Raw genomic sequence first — 16,441 nt, 5'->3', positions numbered from 1 at the left:
TTTACGGTTTTCATTTCCTGACTCCCCCCTCCAGCATTTCAGTCACACTTCACACTCTGATTCATTTCGTGTGTGCCATAATGTTACAATAGTGCAATTCCATTCATCCTACCCGATCATTGGTGCAACTACCATCACAGCTTTTGCTTCTATATACAAATAAACACTACCCTGCAATGTCATTCTTTAATTATTAGGTTTCTGTTAAGTAAACTATGAGAAGAAAAAAAGCACAGTGCATTTATTATTTCACATGGTACTGATTCCTTTTTGTAGATACCAGTTTTCATCTAGTATCACTTTCATTTGGCCTGCAAGGCAACTTTAGCTTTTCTGGTAGGACAGCTGTGATGGACACAAACTCTCTGCTTTCATATAATTAAAAGTATATTCACTTTACCCTATTTTGGAAGGGTATCTACTAAATAGAGAATTTTGAGTTTATAGAGTTTATTTATTTCAACATTTTAAATACACCATTCTGTTGACTTCTGCTTTTGATTATTTCTAGAAAATCAGCTATATCCATCTCCTTAATTTCTCATGTTTCCTTCAGCCTCAAATTACTTTCTTGTCTTTGTCTATAAGCAGTTTCACTAGAATGTGCCAAAGTGTCTTTTTCTTTATATTTATCCTGAATATGGTTTACTGAGATTCTTGAACCATAAGTTTATTTTTTCCACTCAATTTGACATTTCTTTGCCCTTATTTCTTCAAATATTTTGCCAGCCACAATCTCACTCTCTCGTCCTGTTGGGACTACAATTACAGGTGTTTTAGATTGTCTATTTCCAATATACTTAACCTAAAAATTGAATATTTTAATTCAGTTACTGAACTTTTCAGTTTTGCTTTCCTTTAATTCTCAAAGATAATTTCCTTTAGTTTGTTAAACATATTTATAATATCCACATTAAAGACTTTACATTTGAAATCTAAAATCTGGCCCCTCTTGTTGATGTGACTGCTTTTTCCTTTGACTATACATTTTATTTTATTAACTGTGAAAGTGAAAGTTGGTCAGTCCTGTCCGATTCTTTGTGACCCCATGGACTATACAGTCCACGGAATTCTCTAGGCTAGAATACTGGAGTGGGTAGCCTTTCCCTTCTCCAAGGGATCTTCCCAACCCAGGGATCGAACCCAGGTCTCCTGCTTTGCAGGCAGATTCTTTACCAGCTGAGCCACAAGGGAAGCCTGAGAATACTCAAGTGGGTAGACTTTCCCTTCTCCAGTGGATCTTCCTGACCCAGAAATTGAATTGGGGTCTTCTGTATTGCAAGCAGATTCTTTACCAGCTGAGCCACAACTTCTTAATTAAATAATAAAATGCCATAATAACTACTGAGGTATAATACTACTTTGAAGAATGTTCCTTCTTGATTTAGCAGGCAAATCAATCATTGGTAATCACCTTTAAGTTTCTCCATAGGCTTATTTATAGTCTTAACAGGCTTAGTCTCACATTCTGTGGAAAGCGGGAGGTGTCTCCCTGGCCCCTCTAACTTGTTAGGACTCATTCTTCCCAGAGAAGACTGTAGATTTAATTTTACTAGGGTCAGTTTAGTGTAGGTACTCCTTTAGGATGTTGGTCATGTTTCCTGAGGTGCAACCTTACTAGCTGTTTGAGTGAATGCCAAGTATGTTAGTGAGAGTTACCTCTACTCTGGCAGGGCCAGAACTCCAATGACTCCTAGGAATGATGGACCCCTGGTATCTCTGTCCTATTCTCACTGTGCAACAGGTGCCATATGGCAAATCTTGCTCCACATATGCACAGCCCAGCCTCCAGGGAGACCCCCACAGATTTTTAAAAATTTGTTCCTAAGTATTTTATGGTTTTATTACTGTAAATGGAATGTTAAAATGCTTTTATTACAAGTTTAGTTTCAAAAATACAAAAAACTCTTTACCTAAATTAACCAAATGTTTCCATTTTGTATCATTTGCTTCATCATATTTTCTCTCTTCCTCTTCATATATATGTATACTAAAGGAAAAATATATGTGTACATATATTATAAATACGTAATATTTAGCTAAGGTGATGTCCATCAGTTTTTCCAATGTAAAGTTACAATACTTTCTTATATAATGTTATTTATAGCAAGATGATTTAAGACTATATAAACAGTATGGATACAAACTATTTTCATCCAATGTTCACCTTTGTGTTAAAGGGGACAGCCGTTAAATACAGAATATTGGTTATAGTATTCACTCAACTTTACTAAAAATGTACGTTTATAGAGCTTTCCAGATGGCTTCAAGAATAAGATATAAAATAAACAAGTCAATATCTATTGTAATTACACCTTAAGCCACCAGCACAATAAAATTGTCTAACTCTATACTAACTTAGTTCCCTAAGTCCAGTCTCCCATTTTCCATTATGTTTCCAAAACAGTCTTAGAAGACAGTATCTAGACCTATATAATGACATTTGCAGAATACAGGAAATGATTCTCAGGCACTAGACAATACTCAAATCTAAAAATCAACCTTAAAACAATGTTGTCTGCAAAGTGAGGACTCATAAGAGACCTTTTTGCTTATAACTACAAAATCCTTTACACTTGTTTTCAAATGAATGATTCATTGCTAATAATTAGTATGTGACTATAATGATGTTTTGTTTTGTTTTTGCAAACGAAACACATTAAGTGGATTATGCCATAAAATTTCAATACTACATAGATGGTCTAACAAGAAACAATCGTGTTTCTATACCAAAAAAACAACATAATTCTTATTATGGACTCAAATGCCCCACTTTTTAGTTGTCTATTTAGAAGATTTAAAATACCAAAGTAGAAAAAGTAGCAACATGACAAAATTTCCCAAAACTAATTTTAAATTCAACAGCTCAATAATTTAAACTCCTCCATAAACATACTAAGTAATTTGTATTTATCATTAACTCAAGTCAATCTTTAAATATTAAAAATAAATTTGCTCCAGTGATGAAGCATACAGAAACCAGGGCTAAAAGCAAATTCAAGTACAGGGGGAACCTACAGCAAACACACAAGAGTGACTGCCACCATAAAAAAAAGGAGGCTGTTCTTCAGCATCATAAAAGTATGGTTCACAGCTGAGCTGTACTAGTTACTAGATGGATGAACAAGCTGCCTCAGCAATGAAAAGTTAATGACTACTTCTGGAGTTATATGAGAGACAGATAAAATTACTCATTCATTTATATATTGAATTATTTACTGCATATATATTATGTGCCAAAGAATCATACTGAATATAAGATGACAGGGACCTGGTCCAAATGGATGTATTAAAGTAAACAGATCAAGAAAGGGAAAGAAAAGGAGAAACAATAATATAAATAGGTAAGATCATTTTAGATAAGGATAATTGCTCTTGAATATGCAGGATAACACAGAGAATGGTGGGAGGCATCAGGATGATGAGTCCTGCCACAGGGAAGGGGTATCTGGGCCAAGGCAGAGCGAGTGGCAGGTGTACAGCAAACCTGAGCAGGGAACAGAAAACGAATGCAGCTGAAACCAGTGGACAAAGAAGGGAGTGGTGACATCTGAAAGTTGCTCAGTTGTGTCCGACTCTTCATGACCCTATGGACCTCGAGCCTGCGGGGATTCTCTGACGGTGGGATTCTCCAGGCAAGAACACTTGAGTGGGTACCATTCCTTTCTCCAGAGGATCTTCCCAACCCAGGGATGGAATCCGGGTCTCCTGCACTGGCTAAAAAACAGATACTAGATAATTTTACAAATTGAAATGGATTTAGAAATTACTAGAACAATCAGAGAGAAATTCCCCTTCTGGACAAAAATGGAAAAACAGGGACTGCATCTATCTCCCTTTGCCTCCACACCCAGAGGCAACAGCTTTCAGACAATGACAGACCGAGAAAGGGGAAACAGATGCATTCCATGACTGCTCCAGCTTGCTGTCTGAAAAGGAGCCCAGGGGGAGCCAGGAGGTGTCACGACCGAGACAGAGGTAAGAGCTGGGGATGCCAACCCAGCTGAGTTCTCAGGACAGAGTACCAGACAGGAAACGGTAATGCAGACAGAAAGTTCCAGCATTCTCATGAGGTTCCGCTTATGTCTTTAACTGTAGTATACACCACACGCATGTGAGAAACTACTGAAGACAGAGGAAATAATCAGTCAGAAGCACTGGAGGGAACCGCACCCAACTGTCAGATAAAGATGGGGATAGTACTTGCTCTCAGGAGGCAAAATGGAAAAACTCATAATTCATGGGATATTGAATGAGACAGGAAACGTTAAAGTTACCGTAACTCATATGCTTAACAAGGCTGAGAAAAGATTAAGGATTTTAAGCAGAGACATGAAAGATGTTTTTTCAAAAATACCTGCACTGATTTTCGACAATAGAAAGCTTTGCTATCTGAGCTGACTGAATAGAAAAACATCAAATAGCATAAAAGAAAAGATTAGTAAACTGAAATACATGTCCAAAATGAAAAAAGAGGGAAGAAAATAAAAAGGGCGCCAATGAGCTGTGGAACAACTTTGAGAAGCCTGACATGTATGTAATAATATAATATATATGCAACTTAAGTTTCAGAAATAGAAGAGAGGAGATACAGAAAGATATCTGACAAACACAATGGCCATAAAACTTTCAACTTTAAAGGGAACTACAAACCCAGTATCCACAGATTCAATTCAGTGAAACCCAAGGACAAAATATGAAGAAAACTATACATCCAAACTACATCACAATCAAATTAATCAAGCGAAGGAGAAATCTTCAAAACAACCAGAGAAAAAGAGAACCATGTACAGAGAAACAAAGTTACTGCCACAATAATTCAAAAAAGAAGACAGTGTAGTAACATGCTTAAAACTATGAAAGGAAAAATGGTCACCTTGGAATTCCATACCGATGGAAATACTTCAAAATGAGGTAGAAGAGACTTCTACATATATAGAAAAACTGAAAGAATTCATTAGCGCTGGAAGAAATGACCACTCTACTTAAAAAGGCAAAATCATTACACTAGACTTTAAACAAAAATGCAATATTCAACAAATACGCTGCCTATAACAACAACAGGTTAGAAGGAAAAGGACAAAAAATGGCTTCATTAATAAACAAGGTAAATTTCAGACCATTAGTGTATTCTAAGCTTAGAAGTGACATAATCACAATTATTTTTATACTAAAAGATCTCTAGCTGCTATGTGCAAAAGGACAGAACGTTCCACATGTGAGCTATAGGACCTGAAATACAACAGGTTATCAACAAATGGAAAATACAAAATATATACAGTTGTGACAGGCTGACCCACCATTATCACCCTTTAGAGTTTCTTATATCTCAAGCATATTATTCGAAAATGAATACCCACAATTTATTCCTCTTTATATTTATCTTGCTATTGTCATTCATTCACAGTTCAGTTCAGTCGCTCAGTCGTGTCCGACTCTTTGCAACCCCATGGAGCGCAGCACACCAGGCCTCCCTGTCCAGCACCAACTCCCGGAGTTTACTCAAACTCATATCCATTGAGTTGGTGATGCCATTCAACCACCTCATTCTCTGCCATCCCATTCTCTGCCTGCCCGCAATCTTTCCCAGCATCAGGGTCTTTTCAAATGAGTCAGTTCTTCGCATCAGGTGGCCAAATTATTGGAGTTTCAGCTTCAGCATCAGTCCTTCCAATGAACACCCTGGACTGATCTCCTTTAGAATGGACTGGCTGAATCCCCTTGCAGTCCAAGGGACTCTCAAGAGTCTTCTCTAATACCACAGTTCAAAAGCATCAATTCTTTAGCGCTCAGCTTTCTTCATAGTCCAAATCCCACATCCATTCATGACCCATGACCACTGAAAAAACCATAGCCTTGACTAGATGGACCTCTGTTGCTGAAGTAATGCCTCTGCTTTCTAATATGCTACCTAGGTTGGTCATAACTTTTCTTCTAAGGAGCAAGCGTCTTTTAATTTCATGGCCACAGTCACCATCTGCAGTAATTTTGGAGCCCCAAAAATTAAAGTCTGCCACTGCAGCCATGAAATTAAAAGATGCTTACTCCTTGGAAGGGAAGTTATGACCAATTTAGATAGCATATTCAAAAGCAAAGACATTACTTTGCCAACAAAGGTCCGTCTAATCAAGGCTATGGTTTTTCCAGTTGTCATGTATGGATGTGAGAGTCGGACTGTGAAGAAAGCTTTTTTTTTTGGCATAGTCAAAAGCAATCGTAGATGTTTATCTGAAATGCTCTTGTTTTTTCGATGATCCAACTGATGTTGGCAATTTGATCTCTGGTTCCTCCGCCTTTTCTAAATCAAGCTGTAACATCGGAACTCACAGTTCACGTGGTGTGCAAGACTGGCTGGAGTATTTTGAGCATTGTTTTACTAGTGTGTGAGATGAGTGCAATTGTGTGGTACTTTCAGTATTCTTTGGCATTGCCTTTCTTCAGGATTGGAATGAAAACTGACCTTTTCCAATCCTGTGGCCACTGCTGAGTTTTCCAAATTTTCTGGCATATTGAATGCAGCACTTTCACAGCATCATCTTTCCGGATTTGAAAGAGCTCAACTGGAATTCCGTCACCTCCACTAACTTTGTTCGTAGTGATGCTTCCTAAGGCCCACTTGACTTCACATTCCAGGATGTCTGGCTCTAGGCGAGTGATCACACCATCGTGATTATCTGGATTGTGAAGATCTTTTTTGTACAGTTCTTCTGTGTATTCTTACCACCTCTTCTTAATATCTTCTGCTTCTGTTAGGTCCATACCATTTCTGCCCTTGATTGTGCCCATCTTTGCATGAAATGCTCCCTTGGTATCTCCTATTTTCTTGAGGAGATCTCTAGTCTTTCCCATTCTATTGTTTTCCTCTATTTCTTTGTATTGATCACTGAGGAAGGCTTTCTTATGTCTCCTTGCTGTTCTTTGGAACTCTGCATTCAAATGGGTATATCTTCCCTTTTCTTCTTTGCCTTTCACTTCTCTTCTATATACAGCTATTTCTAAGGCCTCATTTGACAACCATTTTGCCCTCTTGGACTTCCCTGGTAGCTCAGATGGTAAAAGCGTCTGCCTACAATGTGGGAGACCCAGGTTAGATTTCTGGGCAGGAAGATCCCCTGGAGAAGGAATTGGCAACCCACTCCAGTACCTTTGCCTGGAAAATCCTGTGAATGGATGGAGGAGCCAGCTAGGCTACAGTCCATGGGGTCTCAAAGAGTCAGACATGACTGAGCGACTTCACTTTCTTTCTTTTTCTTTTTTGCCTTTCTTCTCCTTGGGGATGGCCTTGATTACTGCCTTCTGTACAATGTCACGAACTTCCATCCATAGTTCTTCAGGTACGCTATCAGATCTAATGATTTGAATATCTTTGTCACTTCCACTGTGTAATTATAAGGGATTTGATTTAGGTCATACCTGAATGGTCTAGTGCTTTTCCCTACTTTCTCAATTTAAGTCTGAATTTGGCAATAAGGAGTTCATGATCTGAACCATAGTCAGCTCCCGGTCTTGTTTTTGCTGACTGTATAGAGTTTCTCCATCTTTGGCTGCAAAGAATATAATCAATCTAATTTCAGTATGGACCATCTGGTGATGTCCATGTGTAGAGTCTTCTCTTGTTTTGTTGGAAGAGGGCTGCTATGACCAGTGCATAAAGCACCTTAGGTATGGCAATCTTAGGTATGCCTGACTTTCAGAATTTCACTTAACAAAAGAGGGATTCTGAGAAGTCTTTAAAATATCATAATCACGATGCTAACATTCAAGAGCCACTTTACCTAAATCCTATAGATTCACAATTGGTTAACTTATTACATATTCAAGATTAATTAGTGGTCCAGGTAAAGGACAGTCATCGAGTAAAAAGGCAAATTGGAGCTGGATATCAAAAAACAGAACTCAGACTCTTGGACGTCATGGTAGCCAGCTGACCCTTTCATCGCTACCTCCAGAAACTGATGTCACTGACAGACACTAAAGTTTGGGGCGCACTTCAGGGAGGCAGGGTCAGGGTAGTGGGGGTAAGAGAAAGTGACACAGGAGAAACTGTGCTATAGATTCATTTATTCAGAAGTAATAAAAGAATTTTCTCACTCCCTGGCTATCTTGACGGCTGCTCGTGGTTGGGGGCATCCCACACCTAAGGCAGGAAAATGGTGGCCACATAAAAGATGAAAAAGTCACTGGAGTTGATCAAGTCTAGGCTCCAACTGGTTATGAAAAGTGGAAAGTACATGCTGGGGTACAAGTAGCCACTGAAAATGATCAGACAAAGGCCAGCCTTGAGGAAATCTGAAACAGAGTTCTATGCCATGTTGGCCTAAACTGGTTTCCATCATTACAGTGACAACAGTATGGACCTGGGCACAGCATGTGGACAAGGCTACCGAGCATGCACACGGCCCATCACAGAGCCAGGCGATTCCACTATCCTCAGACACGTGCCAGAACCGACGGGTGAATAGTAACTCATGCACAATTTTACTTTAAAAAAACGGGCCAGATTTTGGTTTTTTAAAAGAGTAATATAGAGGACCTTTTCCTATAACATTTGCTAAGTCATATTTTAAAATAATAACTCTCCCTAAAATACTCTTAAATGGCTGATTTATCTATTTTTCCTATGCCATTTTATAAATATTTGCTCTTTTTCTAATGCCAGAATATTAATGGCAAAGGTGTTTCTGCATTTATTCCAAACAGAAACCCATTAAAAATGACACCCTGCTGCATTTCTTAGTATTGATTGTTCGCAGTTTTTATTCTGTTTCTACATTAGGACAAATAAAATTCATTCAAGGGCTTCTAAAAATAAATCAACAGCATTTCAGAAATTCATTCAGTGTTTGGGATCATGTTTCAGCTGAAGCCATTGACTTCGTGGGTGTGTTTTGGGAGCATTCAAATTAAACCGCTGTGATACCTTTTTCAGGTGATTCCTCCGCCCTTCAGTAATAAAGTATGTCTACTGCTTTGTCTGCAGATGCCAGAGGGCCGAGTCTGATGTGCTCTCCGGCAGCAAGGGAGAACTGCATGGCTCTCACTAAGGTGCGCCGAGACACAGCGAAGGCTGAAGGCAGGGTTTAGACAAGGGGCATAACTAATTAAGGATTAGGCTACAGTTAAGATCCATGATTAGGAAAAAATAGGTAGAACCTGAATTTTGGGGTGGTTAAGTTGGTTGAGGGTGTAGTCTTCAACTGGCAAGAGAGGTAATTACTAAAATTAACAGTAGATAGGAATACAGACAGTTCCAGAGGAGGTCATAAAAATCCACTAAGAAATTAAAGGCTAAGAAGAAGAAAAGCAAAACTAGGCAAAAAAAAAAAATGTGTAAAGTAATAGAATCAGAACAGAATAGCAAACAGACAACTAAGCAATAAAGGAAAGGCCTGTCGTGAAGCTAACCAAACTAGCTTCCTCTTAATTACATTCAAAATATAGAATGCCTCAAAAAATTCTGGCTCAGAAATTAGGAAAACCATAACTAAAGACAGTGTCATGGAAAGTCATAATACAAAGCCAGTAGAACCTTAAATCCTTTCAGAGTACACTGGCATTCAATTGATCAGAATGACTGAGGAGCTGCATTGTGGCTAGCAGTTCCGGGGAGGCACTTACAAAATAAACACTGATAAGCAGCACTGAAGACCTACTGCCCGCAGCATAAAATGTCAGTGCTGTCACACAGTTTTCTACAGGAAGAAACACACAATGTGACCCCAGTGACCAAAACATCAACAGAACACTAGTCCAGTCAGTTTCAAAATAAAACTCCAAACCATGAGAACTCGAACATACTAAAATTTAGACTAAACTGAATCATAACTTTAATGTCAGCCAATGGTGATCAATAATGGAAGTCAATAAGTGATACAGCACACACACACACATACACACAGAGAATTAGATTTTTCTAGCAGATGGAGAAGGCAGTGGCACCCCACTCCAGTACTCTTGCCTGGCAAATCCCATGGACAGAGGAGCCTGGTAGGGTGCAGTCCATGGGGTCGCAAAGAGTCGGACACAACTGAGCGACTTCACTTCCACTTTTCACTTTCATTCATTGGAGAAGGAGATGGCAACCCACTCCGGTGTTCTTGCCTGGAGAATTCCAGGGACGGGGGAGCCTGGTGGGCTGCCGTCTGTGGGGTCGCACAGAGTTGGACACGACTAAAGCGACTTAGCAGCAGCAGCAGCAGCAGCAGCAGATGGGAATTTGGACAAAAATAAAAGTCAAATGATTTGGCACTACTGATACTGGTGTAAGAAAGTTAATGTTAGCTTTTCACTAAAGAGGAGAAAAGCTACTTTGTTCCCTATCAGTCCTTAAATAAATATGTAACCTTGGATATAAAATTGGCATTCTTGGTAAAGAATGAAAAATAGCACTAATAATGGATAATAGCTGAGTTGCAGGACAGGAAACTTGACCCAATGTTAGAGAAAAGAAAACAGTTGCATTTATCCTTTCAAAAAAGCCAAGCCTGGTGTGGAAGATAAGGATGTCTAATGAAACATACAATTCAATAACAAAATAAAAATATAAGCAAAGAAGGAAAAGAACAAATAAACAGCAACAAAAAAATTTTTTAACCAGATAAGTACTATAAAGAACCAAAGGACTGAAACTTCCCCACAAACACTCCGTACCAGGAGCCACAGTGCAAACTAGGTTGAGTAAAATGTAAGCAATTGAGATTCTGAGCATCTAAAGGAGTTTCCAAAGGCTCTTACTCTGGGCCTCAAAGCACCAGTTCCCTGTCAACCCGGGGACAGAAAATGAGGGGAAGGCTTCTCAAGCGAAGCGAGTAGTCAGAGAGTAATAAGCCGGACGAGGCAGTTGACATGCCAGCTCCTTAAGGAAGAAGAGCATTTATTTCCCTCCCATATGGGCTCTGAGTTTCTAAAGAAAAAAAATGGTTAGCTTTTAGTTTCTGCAAAGAAAAGCAGAGGTGGGACTAGTTCAAGCAAAATTGCAATGCAGGCTAAAGACTACCTTGAAAAACTTTCCCTTTGCATTCATTTGCCTTTTCCTACCTCTTGTATACATACAAGACTGTGCCAATAGATCAAGAGTCTTGTTTCTAGAACCAAAGAAGAAGAAACTATATATGGTATAGAAATGTGGAGTCAGAAATCCTGAGTTTGAATCCTTCTCTTCTGTTTGTGAGGTGTGGGATTTCTTGGTTAAATCACATATTCTAAATGAGTTTCAGTTCTTATAAGCCTAAGGGACTGTTGTCTCAGAAGGATAGATGCATCAGATACATGTATATAAATATACCTTGTGAACTGTACCTCACTTGCCTGGTGGCTCAGATGGTTAAGAATCTGCCTACAATGTGGGAGACCTGCGTTCTGTCTGTAGATTGGGAAGATCCCCTGGAGAAGGGAATGGCTACCCACTGCAGTATTCTTGCCCGGAGAATTCCATGGACAGAAAAGCCTGGTGGGCTATAATCCATAGGTTGCAAAGAGTCAGACACGCGTGAGCAACTATAACTTGCACTTTCAAATTCAAGTACTATAACTGTCATGCACTTAACCTGAGTGTCCTATAGTTGCTAATTTGATACAATACATATGTCATTGACCTGAAACTCCAAAATTAATCTCCCTCTTTGTTCCTATTATCCACACTCTCATCTTCTAAGTGTTAACAAGTCTCAGATGCTATATAAAAAAAAAATTTATCAGACTAAACTAATGTAGAGTAAGGTTTTAATCTCCTCCAGCTTTCCTACTGCATGACACGATTTACAGCAGAGGCTAACCTGCTGCTTTATAACATCTGAGACAGTCAAAATGAATTTGGAGTATTTTTTGTTCTTAGCACACTTTCTATAATAACTATGAAGCTATTATTGTATGCAACTGGATGATTTTAATTTCAGGAGATTCCTAAGGCTAAGATCCTCAGTTGGATATACCTAGTCAGAGAGCTAGAGGTAGAAAGCTTTTAGCTCATATTTCTGGCTCCAACACATGCAACTAATATGAGATGTTCATTCTAATCAGTTTCTCGGTAATTTCAATTGTTCCCTTGAAAAGTGTTCCCATGAATAGAATATAAATACTCTACCACCATAACTTATCATGAGACCTGGAAGTCATGACAGCTGATCAGAACTGAGATGGCTCATGAGTCAGTACTGGCCTTTATGCTATACTCCTAACTGATGCCCTTTGCCACTTTGTGACATTAAATTGTGTATGTTTAAAAGTTAAAGTACAAAAAGACTGGAAGCTCTAAAAAAAATAGTCAAGAGTTATTAGAAAACAATTGTGGAGTGAATAAAACCCTTGAGAAAGAGGAAGGTATGAAAAGAGAGCAGAGGGAAGACTGAGCAAAATGCTCACTGAAGTGTAAGAAGAGGTAGAAAAGAGCCAGGATGGTGTCAGAAAGGCAGCACCAGGGAGGGAGAGGAGAGGAGCGAACAAGAGAGCAGACTCAGCCGGTAGGGTGAGATGCTGATCACGGGTCAAGCACACACAAGACGAGAGACGAAGGGCGTGCTGGACCTGAAACTGTGGCTGTGCATACTCTAGGAAAGTATTCTTAAGACAGTGATGAAGCAAAATTACAAACATAAAACATGCTAGAAAATAACAGGGTGGGAGAGAAAATTCTAAATGTAAAGTAAAAACCAGCTTTAAAGAAAGAAAGTAGGTCCTGAACTGGATCATTATAGCTGAAAAGAAAAACATTCAAAATAAACTTATAATGAGGACAACAGCAGCTAACAGAATTGAGCACTCACTATTCACTATTGACTCCAAACATGCACACTCTCCTTTAATCACTACAATCTAGAGAGATAGGCCCTAAATTCACGCACATTTTATAAAGAGAATTAAACCGAGGGGTATTAATAAACTTACCCAATATTTCAAAGCTAATAAATGGGAAACTAAGAATTCAAACCCAGGTCTGTCTAATTATACTAGAAATGCAATGAAGGATATTGGCAGGAATCTCAAATACCAAGGTGAAGTTGTTTTAACCCAGATTTATGTTCCAGTGCTAGGAACATGCTGCATTCAAGCCTCAGTAAGATAAGCACTAAATAGTTGTAGTTTTTCAGCATCTAAAATTAACTATCAAGCATCATAGGGAAAGTTATTTATTCACCTATCAGATATCTATTATGCTTATTACATGCCAGATATTGTTCAAGATACTAGAAATTCACTAACATATGTCTAAGAGAATGATTCGTGTTGTGACCATGACCATTCTTATTATAAACTAATAGACAAGTTAATGGACAGAATACCATATAGTAAATGAGAAGGTAATGAGAGCTTGGGAGAAAAATAAAGCAGGGAAAAGAAAAAGAAGTGATAATGAGCAACTGGGCATGCAATTTCAAACAGGGTGCTCAGAGAAGACCTCCAAAAGTTGACTGAGGAAGAAATATCAAAAGGATACGAGGCAGCAAGCCTCATATATATAGAAAATAAGTCCAAGGAGACCATACAGCCAACAGGACAGTATGGAGGCCACATGGTTAAAGCTGAGTTAGCCAGAGGAGAGTGGTAGAAAATGAGGCACAAAACATCCGGGCCGTGTTACATATGCAGAAACTTGTCACCTATAGCAAAGACTTAGGCTCCTCCTCCAAGGTGGAAGCCAGTATAAGGTTACAGGGAGAGACAAAGCATTCTCCACCTTATGTCACTGCCTGCTTACACGTGTGCTCAGTCGTGCCTGACTCTTTGCGACCCCGTGGACTGTGGCCCACCAGCTCCTCTGTCCACGGCATTTCCCAGACAGGAACACTAGTAGAGTGGGTTGCCATTTCCTTATGTCACTAGCTGCTATATTAAGAACAGACTGCAGTGAAGATGAGTTGACATAGATATCACTTCTTAGTATTATCAAATTATTTCACAACATTTTACATTTTTACATGCCTGTAAGATAGAACATAAACAATACAATGTACCTTTTGCTAACACATGAAAAAGTGGTTAGACCAATAAACATCACACTCGAAAATTCAAACTTTTTGAGAAACTCACAAGAGTTAGCAACTCAATGAAATAGCATATTGTTCTGATCATGCTGTGTTTTTATTAGTTTACATAAATTAAAGAATTGCAGAATTATTTAACATAGCTGACCTACTAATTTCAGGGGAATATGGGTAACAAATGCTTATAAGAGAATTCACTCAAGAGTTCAATTCCACTTATCTTCCCCCTCTACAGAGAGCACAATTGGTAGTAGATGAGTGATTTTTCCCATTAATGACAGGATTTGATATTACTATTTTGATGTAGATTTGAACTAAATGAACTCTATCCCTTGAATAAACGAGAGTTACTGTATCACAGAATATGTCTGCACACTTCTGGCATTTTAACATTATCTTAGTTCATAATATAGGCACTATACATTTTTTACTATGATGTATTAGAAATGATTCCATTTTCCTTCACAAGAGCAAGACCTGTAGGCAAAAGTAGTTTTTTCTTTCTTTTCACAGATACATATTCCATGACCACTGTTCTCACGACCACCAGCTTCTTTCCAAAAGTCCCTGATGAATTATATCCCACAAATGCCAAACAGCCCTCTCACCCGGCCTCATGCCTAGCTTTTGAAACAAACTGCAATAGTGTCATATCAAAAAATCACCTTGTACAATTCCCTAGACCCAGGATTGCAATTTTCCTCAGAGAGGTGGTAACCAGCAGCAAAAACAAATAAACCCTTGCAGATGGTGAGTCCCTCTCCAGGGAGAAGACTGAGATAAACAGTCAGGTTTGCATATTTTGTTGTGCCCTCATGGCCTCCTGTGTTACATTTCTGATTCACACTCTGGGTGATCTCATTTAGTGCCAGAGCTTTAAATTCCACAAGTATGTGACTAGCTCCCGAATTTATGCCTTCAGCCCTGACTTCCAGCTTCCATCCCAACTGCTTTCTGTATAGGTCCATTCACACAGATGTTTCAAGTGATCTTCCCTCCCTGAGTCTGCTTCTCTCTCTTAAGTCTTTTCCTATTCTCTGGAAATAGGATCTCCTATCTATCTAATTGTACAGGGCAAGCACCTTGGGGTCATCCTGGACTCTTCTCATTCGCTAAATCCGACCTATTGGATACCCTGGCTTCCCTAATTTTGAAATAATATATGGCCCTTCGTACCATGGACACTGCCATCAAGCCACCACCCTTTCTCACCTTCATCATTGTTATAGCATGTTAACTGGCCATTGGCTTCAATTTATGCCCCTACCCCACCACCTGTTCCTCACACAGCTGCCAGAATAATCAACCTGACCTAAACCTAAAGCACAGACCAGATAACTTCACTTCTCCATATAAAGATCTCCAGTGATTTCCTAGCATGACGGCCGCGGGCCCCACACCCTGCAGGCACGGTCCTGGGGCCTCCCTCTCCCTTCTCCTGCTGCCCGCCCCTCCACTCGCTCTGCATCAGCCAGGCTTCCCTGTGCCAAGCCCCACTGTCCGCAAAGCCCGGCGCTCTGCGGCCTCTGTCTGTGGGCAGTCCCCCGAGCCAGTCACTCCGGTGCTTGCTCAGAGGGCAGAGGCCCTCCCCAGGCATTTGATCACACACATGTACCCGCCTTGTACCACCATGGGCTGAGGAGTACTGAGGGTCACCTGACTCTGAGCTTTCATTTCTTATCTATTGTCACTATATGCGACTACAATGTAAGACCAAGGAGGAGTAAGAAACGTGTTCCCTGCAACAAACTCAGAATCCAGAAAAAGACCAAGCACACAGGAGGTGTCCAATAAATATTTGTCAAATAAATGTACAAATGAGTGAATCACTGCTGAACCAAGAGGACAGGTACTGAAATGAAACACAAGAGATAGTGGTTTCTTTACCAATATAATCTCAAGGTCTAAATTCATCCATACAAGTCTGGTAATGCAGACCCATGTAAACCAAAAGGCTAGTGGACATGGAGCCACTTTCTCAGAATCATCTAAATGAGAACTCAAGTTAATATCAGAAATGTTCTTAAATATACTCAATCTACCAGCAGTGAAGCCATGTTAAGTTCAACCATAAAAAAAAGTCTCTAATTTACTGTATATTTCAGTATATTTGTCTAAATCAATAAATCTGTTATACATTATTTTATACTACGAAAAATCATGTAAAGAAAAGGTATAAATGGTCTTTTAAGAGTTTTGTCAACATGTACCTCCACCATGTCATATGTAGGCAGAATTAAGAAGAAATCTGTGAGAGAAAAAAAATCTTCAGAGAAAATACTAGGATGGGTGAAACAGAAATGTCTCTTACCTGACAACTGATGTTTAACTACTTAAACCTACAAAATTTCTAAAAGTTTTGCTAAAAATTCAAATGGCGTTGTGATCATTTTGACTTGGACCACTGACTGAGATGAAAAGCAGAAATCAGATTATAAGGAAAATGACAGCAGCATGACATG

The 16,441-nt window shown here is 39.2% G+C and overlaps 1 protein-coding gene and 1 pseudogene across 12 annotated transcripts in view; one reads left to right on the top strand and one right to left on the bottom strand.

Moving 5' to 3' along the window:
* DIAPH3 (diaphanous related formin 3) overlaps positions 1-16,441 on the bottom strand; it is a 571,991-nt gene that overhangs the window by 267,000 nt on the left and 288,550 nt on the right. The window lies entirely within an intron of this gene.
* On the top strand, positions 8,151-8,462 carry LOC129624269 (60S ribosomal protein L30-like; annotated as a pseudogene).

This window comes from Bubalus kerabau, chromosome 12 (assembly GCF_029407905.1).
Source record: "Bubalus kerabau isolate K-KA32 ecotype Philippines breed swamp buffalo chromosome 12, PCC_UOA_SB_1v2, whole genome shotgun sequence".
NCBI classification, from domain to species: Eukaryota; Metazoa; Chordata; class Mammalia; order Artiodactyla; family Bovidae; genus Bubalus; species Bubalus kerabau.
This window is presented reverse-complemented; position numbering and strand designations above follow the sequence as displayed.